This window comes from Heterocephalus glaber, unplaced genomic scaffold (assembly GCF_053883595.1).
Source record: "Heterocephalus glaber isolate CG9 unplaced genomic scaffold, H.glaber_assembly_v1.0 deba00000676, whole genome shotgun sequence".
NCBI lineage: Eukaryota > Metazoa > Chordata > Mammalia > Rodentia > Bathyergidae > Heterocephalus > Heterocephalus glaber.
In genome coordinates, this window is record NW_028258156.1 from 15,621,920 (window position 1) to 15,633,752 (window position 11,833).

Consider the following 11,833-nt stretch of genomic DNA (forward strand, 5'->3'; position numbering starts at 1 on the left):
TATATAGATTATTTCTCTTGTTAATTAAAGGAACAATTCCAAAATGAATTGACCTACTATTGAAAGCAATTTACTTACTGCCTGATGTTACAACATTTGGACAGCTCATAGGCGATTCTAAAATGAACCTTTTCACTATCATACAAATCTATTCAGAATTTATGATGTCAAGACATTAAAGGAAAGAAGGCCATTTGAATGGCTATTACTTGGAAGCTTAAAGGAGAAAAAAAAAACCTCAAAATAAGAAATGAGAAAATATTTTCCAGTTGCAGTTTGGTATGAATGGGGAAAAGAGTTGTTAAAAACAAATAGGGTAAAAAACAAAAAAGAAAAAAAATTGAAGAATGCAAAAATACAGAAGACAGCATAAAAGCATAAAAAGACAACATAAAAGCCAAGATTCAGAAAGACATCAGTGCTGGACAAGACACTAAAAATTTAACCCTTTAGGCCAGGGAAAGATTGGGTGTCGCCATCTGCCTGCTTCTTGCCTTTCTTAGTGGGAGGACATAATTTATTAAGAACTCAACTAGTACTTAAGTTTGATTTTTTTTTATATCATGAGACTCAGACATTTTAAAAACAATTTATGGAAAAGTATGATTTAAGAAGAGAATTTGATTAGACTAGGGGAAGTCTTTAGAGAAATATTGAGGATTTTAGAATGTTCTATTAAACCTGTACATACAATAGCTACAGTATTTGAATTTGTATGAAAGGTAGGTTTTCTTTTTTGCATATAAACTCCAATATTCTTACTTAGTTCCTTTCTAAAATTATATTTGTTTTTATGGGGAAGAAATTTTTAATTCACTTGGTTATATCAAATTATACTTATGGTTTGACTAACACATTATGAAATTCTTGTGATTATAGCAAATTAAATATGCTCAGAATTTAAACCTAAATAAAATCCCCAAAATTGAAAGAATTGGACTGTCATGATCACTAAGTAATGATGACACATTTAAAACTGATAAATGTCATCTAAATTTTTGATCGTCTTCTTAATCATTCTAATAATTTATGACCAAGTCACTTCAGTAAACTTTTTTTTTTTTTTTGGAGTACTGGGGATTGAATTCAGGACCTTGTGCTTGCAAGGTAGGCACAGCACCACTGAGCTAAATTCCTCTTTCATTCACTGTCTGGATAATTTAAGTACCAAACACGTCATTTCATTTCATTTTGTTTTGATTCCAGTATCTTATGTCACTTAATTGCTTCAATTAATATGTAAGCAAGAAATTTGGAGAAGAGAACTATTTAAATTATTTTAGTAGCTACCGTATGCCAAACAGCATGGATACAAGGACATGTTTCTGCCTCAAACATTTCTTGGCTTTGTCTAATGAACACCTGAGTGTAGTGGTAAAACCAAAATGCCATTGTGTCAAGATGCCATGTGATCATAGGCAAATTCATAACTTGCACCTCACTATTTTCTTGATTTAGCTTATGACAAAAAGATCTACTACATTGACTCAAATTTTGTTGAAATACATTGTTATTTTTTTTTCTATTTTTGAACATGCCTTATGGAAAAATATAAAAAGGAAATCTAGCACTACTTAACAACAGCAAAAACCTCCATAAATTAAAACAACCTTAAGCATTAAGAAACCAAAATGACTGAAGCACATTATTTTTATTCACTGCAGAAGAGTACAGCATAAAGATCCAAAAGAAACAAATGTATTTATCTTAGTCTTCAGAAAACTGTACATACGGCCTCTTAGATTTACACCTTACATTTGGCTTCTGAAAATAATAAGTGTTCTCTGAAGACTTTGGATACACATAGGATTCAAAATCACATCACTCAAGAAGCAGAAAATGCCATTTTTTTTTTTTTTTTTTTTGTACCGGTGATCAAACTTGGGACTTTGCATTTGTGAGGCAGACACTGGACTCACTGAGCTAAATCTCATCCCTAGCTTTTAATGTAGAAAGTAGAACTGAAAGCATAGAAACTTACAAAAATATCTTAATTTTGTAATGTCATATTTCTGCAGAGGGGATTATGACATTCTTATATACATTTTAATGTTCCAAATAACTAGTAAAAGTATTTGTCTTATGTTAAGTTTAAAATATGAGTTTAACTTGCAGAGTTGGTGGAAACAAAAGATAATGCATGTGACATTACTATTTAAAGTCCAAAATGCTATTCAATTTTATAATGAACCATGGAAATTTCTTTTATCATTAAAATAGTCTTCACTAAATTCTTTAAAAATTCATTCTTTTAAAACCGATGATAAAACATTTTGTTCTGCATCCACATAACTTACTATCAAAATACTTAACTGTTTTATTCTTTTTTTTTTTTTTTTGGTACCGGGGATCAAACTCGGAAGTTGTACTTGTGAGGCAGGCAGTGGAACCACTGAGCTAAATCCCTGGCTCCAAACTGTTTTATTCTTATTCAAAATATTATTTAAAATAATCCAGGAGATACTTAGTTACATATTAGAGTCAGAGATGCAAAGAAAGCAACTTTGTGTTGTGTTTCTTTCTTTTTTTTTTTTGGCACCAGGGATTGAACTCAGGATTTTGCGCTTGTGAGGCAGGCAGCAGAACCACTGAGCTAAATCCCCGGCCCAATTTTGTGTTTCTGATAATTTAATTATAGCTCATTAATATAGATTGTCCTTGATTTTATACTATAGTTTGATTTTTTAAAAAGAACTTTATTTGTAAACACTTTCCATATAATTCAATAATTGTGGCAGGGACAAAAAGTACATTTAAATAATCAGTTTATTGGTTGTCTTGAAATAATCAAATATATTTTAACAAGTACAAACAGCCTCTTTTAAAAAGTCATATCAATAAAATGATCTTTTACATTCATATTTCTTTAGCTTGAATTGATAGAGTTGATTAACATATCATAAAGACACAAACATATTGAAGCTATAGTTATGATTAAATTCTTTAAGAGTGATAATTTCATATGACATTTTTAAAGAAAAACTCTAAAACAGAAACATATGCTGTATTTATGCTAGTATTTAATTAATGTGCAATTAGACTAGCTAAATTGAGCCTGTCTCCATTACCAATTCACTATATATATATATATATATATATATATATTACAAGCTAAGAACTTCCTAAGTTAAAACAGAAGTTGAATGACTCTTTTTCTAATTTTCCAAATGTCTTAACAATTCTTTTTAAAATCTGTTCCTTAAAATATGGTACCTAATCACATATATTAAGGCACCTTGTTTAGAATCATTCACTATAGGTTAAACTTTTGGTTTATTATTGAAAAAGTCAGGATCTGAAGAGTTAAGATTCTCTTATGTTTAGTTTTTCCTTAAATATATAATACCAGGCCAAAATGAGATGTATTCCAAATTCATTCATTGATTTTGGTTTATTTCATGAAGAGATTGTTTGCAAGTGTGTGCAGTAAATATTACAGATAACCTAAAGACTGCCATTCAAACGATTTGCATGCTTTCTTCTAAAATTATCAAGTATCAAGAAAATTATGAAATAGAATCAAAAGAAAATAGACTTTCCAGAATTTACTGTTTACTTATTTTCACAAGAATTTGTGATTATGTAGAAACCCTGAGGCAGTATTTCTACAACTAAAACAAAGAGAAATAAGAAAATAAATATTTAGATAATTTAGATCATAGAGGATAAAAACACTGTGTACTGATTCATTCACTGAGTGTATATTAATTTGCTCATACTAGCATAGCCTTGTTCATTTAAATTTATTCTATGTTGGGAAATCCACTTATTCAATGCCTCCAAATCCTCAAAGGTGAACCTTGTACAAGTTGGTATTGAACACTGCTCTAAAATCAGTTGATTATATATTTACGCTGTCCAAGTTAAGTGTTCTCACACAATGGGTTGATTCTATGAATATGCAATGGGTTTATAAAAAGTGATCCCTGTCTCAAACTGGATCAGGCTACAACACACAGATCTAACTACTCTCAGAAGACTATATATCATGTGGTATATCATTTAGTGTGAATAATGTGACTAGACCCTGTGCAAAAGAAGTACAATAAAGAATAGTTTTAAGATTACTAATGACAATGAGAAGCCAGGATACTTTTATTCAAATATACAAGTGTTCAATCGTGCATGTTGCTATGAAAAACAGGATTTAATTAATTACTAGATATAAATGTATATGGCTCATAATGCAGTGGCATGTGAAAATTTAACTGAGAATCAAGGCAGGGCAGGCCTCTGACTCATTAACTTTTCTACTGCCTCAATCCTGAGCATCTTAATTAAAAGCATTTATTAAATACCCACTTGCTGTGTATGTGTGTACCTCTGGGATTTATCACTGTGTTGTGAGGCAACCACTGGATTAGTGTTTGCTGGTTCCAAGCAACAGTAACCAACTGGTTAGGAGGTTTGCAAAGCCAAAGGCCCCATTTTGTAGATGATGTAGCTATTTTTGGTCTGTCCCCTAACAACAGGCCTCCTGCCTTGACCCTACACTGATGCTCACAAAGGGCAACGGAGATGAGTCACAGGATCATTCTTACACTGAGTGATTCCAGTCCTTAATTCACTGTCCACTCCAGTGGCTGTATTATGGCAGGAAACTCACAAGCAATATGTTGCTAGGTACCCCAGTGTGCTTAGAATAGTTTTTGTTTGCCTGGGATGGTCCCAATTTGCAGTTGTTATCCAAGCAGTGCCCATTTTTAATTTGAGTTTGGAAAATCAGCTTACTCTACCTGCACCTAGATCAGAAAGCCTGCTTGAAATGCTGCTCTTGGGTTGCCAGTCAGCTTTTATTCACTGTGGCCCACCTTTTGAAAAAAAGAGAGAAGAAAACTTAGAGGGGGAAAAATTTATTTTGCTTCATGTTTTCAGAGGTTTCAGTCCATAGTGAGCTGGATCCATTGCCTTTAGGCCCGTGTTGGGGCAGAAACATCACTATGGAAGGATGTATTGGAGGAAAGCTCCTCACTCACGGCAACAGGGGAAGAAAATAACCAGAGAGGAAGGGTCCAGGGAGCACGTGTCATCCCCAAGTTATGCCTCCACCACCTGTTACCTCCAACTAGCCCCACCTCCTAAATTTCTATCTCCTCTGAATAATGCCATCAAATTATAATCACATCAATGGATTAATCCACTGATGAAGTCACAGCACTTGTAATCCAGTAGAGACTGACCTTCCAAAAGCTCCACCTCTGAATGCTGGAGGTTTTTAGAGGTAGTTGTAGAGCTAAGGTATAACACCAAAGAATTTTTACTGTTGAGTCATCACCCTGGTTCTCTAAGACAATATCAACAGCAGGGACAGTTTTGTAGGCCACATAAAATTAACCTTCAACACCTCATACATTTATCATGAATTTTGTTTTTGTATTTCTACATCTTACATGTCATCAGTCAAGAAATGATAGGAGTGGCTGGGGATTTAGCTCAGTGATTCCACTGCCTGCCTTGCAAGCACAAGTTCCAGAGTTCCTTCCCTGATGCCAAAAAAAAAAAAAAAAAAAGGAAATTGTAGGAATTACAGACATATCTGTCTGGATTCCTGTGAGGTTGGACTGAACAGACTTAAAAATTTTTGAACTTTAGATATGTCCCCATGAGAGTGAATGCTGCACTACTCTGTTTTAAGTAGAAAGGAAATTTAGTAGAATTACAGTTGAGTAGATGGCACAACTGATGGAAAAGATAAGAATTTACCTTTAAAAAATCCCCGTAACAGGAAATACTCAATGGTCAATTCAGGTCACTTTTGCTGAAATCAATGATCAACAACTCTCTTTCTATTCTTGTAACACTTCCCTTAAAATTTGGATCCCAGGAAAGATTGCTCGAGTTGTCTGTTGAGTTGAGCCCATATCCTGTGCCTGTAAAAAGGCTGGAGAGCTGATCCTACAGTCTTATCAAACTCTTGCACAAGGTATGAGAAGTGACTCCACCAAGTAACTGACAACTGCATAGTAGAACTATCTGCTGGGTATCCAGTCCTTCTCAAAGTCACTAAAGTAATAATATCATCATGCATCCTAAGAATTGGAAAACTATTGAATATAGAACATCTTTTCTGGAAGCGTGCAGGGAGCAGCTTCCTTGAGAGCATCCTAACAGCCCAAGGTAACAAATTAGTGCTGCAGAGGACAGATGCTGGCATAGCCTGGCTTATCGCCCTCTTCCTTCCCCCCAAACACTGGGGATTGATGTGTCCCAGCAGCATCCCCAGCAGTGTTCACTGTGGGAAAGGCAAGCTCTTCCCCCTCTAGGCAGACAGAAGCTAAACATGGTGAACAGTGTTTCAAGCCCTAAAAGCAAACAACTTCCAGCCCAGAATTATGTATCCCCCAAAACTGTCTTTCAAAATTGGTGTAGAAATAAAGACATTCTATGACAAAGAACCTCTTAAGAGATGCCTGAACATCAAACCGGCACTCCAAAACTCATTCAAGAAAATAACAAACGGAGACAACAAAGGCAAAATCATCAGAAGGAATGAATACATCAAGAAAGACAAGTAGCTAAACAAAAAGGAAAAATAAAGGAATCATCAACAGCAAAAGAGTGCAATGACAGAAATAAATCAATACTTTTCAGTTATAAGTCTCACTGTAAATGGCCTCGAGTTCTGAATTAAAAGACATTGATTGGCAGACTGGCTCAAAGAACAGAATTCAACAGTTATGTTGCATTCAGGAAACTCATCTAATTGCAAAAGAAATTTACAGACTAAAAATCAAAGTATGAAAAACAGCATTTCACCATCAGGACCCTAAAAACAAGGACAAAGTAAGCTTCAAGTTAAAACTGATCTGAAGAGGTAAAGGTTACTGCATATTATTTAAGGGAACAATTCAACAGGATGGGATAAGAACTGTAAATATATATTCATTGTGTATTGCAGTATATAACTTTGTAAAAGAAACACTGCTCAGCATATAAAAGATCAAACACCAATACAATCATAGGGGTGACTTCAGTACCCTACTTACAGAGAGACAGATTAATTAAACAAAAAATTGACAAAGAGATATCAGAGTTCAACCACATCTTTGAATAAGTGAACTCAACAGATATTTATGGAGCAGCACATAGTACTTTCTCCAAAACTGACCACATACTAGTCTGCAAAGCCTACTCAAAAAAACACAAAAGAATCAAAATCAACCCATGTATACTATCAGTTGATTGTTCACTGAAACTAGAAATCAATCACAAAAGAAATTACAGAAAATTTATAAGCACCTGGAAGCCTAACACACTAATGAACACTCAGGGGATTACAAAATAAATCCAGGAACAAATTAAACAATTTCTGGAATCAAATGAAAATGCTAGTACAAACACCAGAGTCTATGGTACACAATGAAACCAGTCCTAAGAGGGAAGTTTTCTGCAGTCAATGCTCACATTAAAAACACAGAAGAAAGTCAAATAAATAACCTAACAATGAACCTCAAGATACTTGCAAAAGAACAGTGAAAACCCAAACCAAGTACAAGGAGTGAAAGCACCAAGATGAGCACAGAAATTAATGAAACTGAAACTAAACAAAAATACAAAGAATCAATTAATTGAGGGGCTAGTTGTTTGAAATGATGAAGAAAAGGTAAGCTCTTAGCCAAATTTAACAAAAGGAGACAAGGAATTACATCAATACAGTTAGAAATGAAAAAGGTAACACACATTGAGGAGATACTCTTAAGTGAAATAACTAGGACACACATGTGTAAATACCGAAGTTTCTCTAGTGAGAGAAACTAAAAGTGTAAATAAGGATCAAAATGTATAATTGATAATCTGAAATAGGAAGAAAAGATCTAAAGGGGTAGGGGAAAGAAAAGAAGGAAAAGGAAAAAATATGAGAAATGGAGAAAATGGAAACAAAGTCTCTGTAAGTGTGGAGGGGTGGAGGGGGTGAAGGGAGGGCAGGGAAATGGGGAAAAAATAAGAACCAAGATACATCATGTAAAGGTACAAGTTCTCAATGATGCATGTAACTGTATTATATACCTAAAATGTATCAATAAACTTAGTGAAAAAAAAAGAAATGAAAAAGGTGAAATCATAACAAACACTGCTGAAAACTACATCATCATAAGTATCTACTATTACAAAATTGTACTCTAAAAAATCAGAAAATCTTGAAGAAATGGACATATTCCTAGACACATATGAATTGTCAAAACTGAACAAAGAAGACATACATATTCTAATTTGATAATAAGCAATGAAATTGAAGGACTACTACAAAAAAAAGAAAGAAATAAAAAAAAACTATCAAATCAGGAAAGCCCAGGACCAGACGGATTCACTGCTGAATTCTATAAGATGTTCAAGATTTTTATAATACCAGTACTCCTCAACATTTTTAATGAAATTGAAAGGGAAGGAGTGCCTATAAACTAATTCCTGGAAGCTAGCGTCACTCTGACAACAAAACCAGACAAAGATCCAACTAAAAAAGAAAACTGTAGGCCAGTCTCTTTAATAAATATTTATGCAAACCCCTCAATATGATATTGACAAGTAGAGTGGAACAAATAATCCAAATGAGCATATATCATGGAAGTTTCATGCTAGGGGTGCAAGGATGGTTCATCATATACAAACCAATAAATGTAGTATATTACATAAACAGAAGCAAGGACAAAATTCACTTTACCATACCAATATTTGTAGAAAAACCTTTAGATAAAATCCAACTCTCATTCTTAATAAAAACCCTGAAAAGAAATAGATATAGAAGGACCTCATCTGAATCTGAAAAAAGCCTTTATGACAAATCAATGACCAACATCATATAAATTGGGAAAAACTGAAAGCATTCCCTCTAAAATCAGGAATAAAACAAGGATATTTAAAAACTTTTGTACGGTAAAGGAAATGACTAGCAAAGCAAAGAGACAACCTGAAAAAGGGGGAAAAATTTGCCAGCTATTACTCAGAGTTTTACTATTTAGAATATATAAAGAACTCAAAATAAAAGACTCACAATAAAAGGCCTAATCACTATTTTTCCTTTCCCTTCTAAAAGGAAGAAATAGAAACAAAGTCTTTGTAAATAAGGAGGGATGGAGGGGTTGAAAGGAGCACAGGGGATGGGGAAAAATAAAAGCAAAGATAGATTATGTAAAGGTGCAAATCCCCAATATGAATGTCATCATATCGTATACCTAAAATGTACCAATAAACTCAATAAAAAGGCCCAATCCAAAAAAAAAATAAAGGTAACCAGAATGAATAGATACTTCTCAGAAAAAGAAATACAAATGAGCAATAAATACATAAAAACTGCTCAGTGTCTGGCCATTAGAGAAACGCAAGTTAAAGCAACACTGAAGTTTCATCTTACTCCAGAAAGAACGCTAATCAGCAGTAAATAAAATTATAACAAATTCTGGCCAGGCTGTGGTGAAAAAGGAACCCTCCTACATTGCTGATGAGAGTATAAACTAGTACAACTACTATGGAAATCAGTATGAAGATTCTTAAAAAAAACCTAGAAATAGAAATTCCATTCAATCCAGCTATTCCCCTACTAGGGATCTTCCCAAAAGATTAAAAACTTCATAGTACAGTAGTATATGGATATCAATGTTCATAGTAGCACGATTCATAAGAGCCAAATCTTGAAAGCAGCCTGTGTCCATCAACAGATGAATGGAAAGAGAAAACGTGGTATCTATACAAGAAATATACAATTGTATATACAAGATATACAATTATACCTATATCACTGTAGAATACTACTCTGCTATAAGGAAAGATAAGCTTAAGTCCTTTGTAGTTAAATGGATGCAATTTGAAAGCACAGAGTTAAGTGAAATAAATCAAACACAGAAGTTTAACGACAGGATGGTTTCTCCCCATGAGAAATTCAATATAAATAAAGAGGAAGATAGAAGACAGATAAAAGGTAGAGAGATCTTTTGCAAATGGGAAGGGGCCCAAGAGATTAAGAGTGAGGAGAATGTGAGAGAGGAAGGAGACTTGGAGACAATTAAATATGTCACATACATGTACCAACTACACACAGGGAGTGTAAGCACTGCGTGTCACAAACATGAGCTGAACAAGAGGGAAAGGAGGGAAAGGCATTTAGAGATAGAGGATGGAGTGAAAAGATTCATTACATGTTAGGTACACATACTGACTCCAAAATGAAGTAAACATTCAGTACTGTGAACATGTATTAAAATAAAAATTTTAAATAAAGGTACATTGTTTCCGTCCTTCCATTTTCTTTGAACATTGTTATCCATATGGGACTTTAAAGCTTCATGACGTGGTGCATATGCATTAAAGTGGTGATTAGCAACAAGCAGAAATATTTATCGTATTGCACAAGAGTACAATCTGAGAGAAACAATGATGAGAACAAAACATTGTACTTATAGGTCAGGTACTGTATTAGTTTTCTATGTTTGCATTAACAAAGCATAAATGGTGTCTTAAAATAAAAATTTTATCTCACAATTCTGGTGGCTAGAGGTAAAGAATTAAGGTGTTGGCAGGGATTGTACATTCTGAGGGCTGGATGTTTCTTGGACTTGAAGATGGCCCTCTTTGCTATGTCTCTATATGTTCTTTCCTCTATGTGTTTCTCTCTGTGTCCATATTCCCTCCGTTCAAAAGGACCCTAATCATATGGAAATCAAATAAGATTTAATAATCTTATTTTAGCTTCTCTCTATAAAGACCCTGTGTCCAAATAATCATGTTCTGAGGTACTGCAGTTCAGACTCCAGGACATTTGAGTGGGGCCTACCTCAGCCCAAAATGAGTATTTAAAATATGGTCAGATAAAAGTGAAAAATCTATAACAATAAAATTGTTAGGAGACAAATTGCAACTGTATGTTTATTAAATTTTATGACTGATCTATAGAAAGAAATTGCATAACAATAACCAAGAAATTGCCCTTCTTTCTCAGTGGAGATACTTTAAGAATTTTTATTTTAATAGTCTTCTTGTCCCTTCACAAATTAACACTTTTCCTAAAGTGATGTTATAGGAAAATGGGCATAAAGGCATTGTTCATACAATAAATTTAATAACAACCTAATAAAGTATAGGGATGACAAATAGATAAAAGAGTGATATAAAAGACAACAATGACACTACAAAACATCTGTTTTGCTCTTTCCATTTTCTGGTTTTTAGGATGTAGGAGCTAGCTATGTGCTGGAATAAAATGTATGGACAAAGGCACTATAAAGTTTTCTGAATTAAAATGAGAAGTTAGATGAGTACACTTGCATCGAGCGCTACTTATCATTTAAGCACCATTGAGCAATAAACAGCGTGGGTTTATACACAGAACAAATCATGCCAAACAACTATGATTGCTTTTTTATATTGAATTACAAGATTAGTGGAAGAATGCAATATGGGAGATGTAATACATTTGGAGTTTAGCAAAACATTTGATACACCATCTCATGAACTCTAAAATGAATGCAAATAGTCAGGAAATTTAACTCCAGGCTAAGGAATGGGTGTTAGATGAAGGATTGCAAAGAAAAAGAAGTAATAATCAACCGTGGCAGGGTGGCTTGGGAACACATCATTATAAGGTAGTACACTGATCACAGGATTTTTTTCAGAACATATTAACATTCACGTAGTTTTCTTGGGCTTCATAAAAAGAAATGAAATAATGGGCCAGGGATTTGGCTCAGTGGTTTTGCTGCCTGCTGTGCAAGCGCAAGGACCTGAGTTCGATCCTCGGTACCAAAAGAAAAAAATGAAATAAAAGGCTAGGAGAGCACCCAGTGACTGCAGATAATATATTCAATAAATCCATTTTTGGGGAGAAAGGAAAATAGATTTTGTC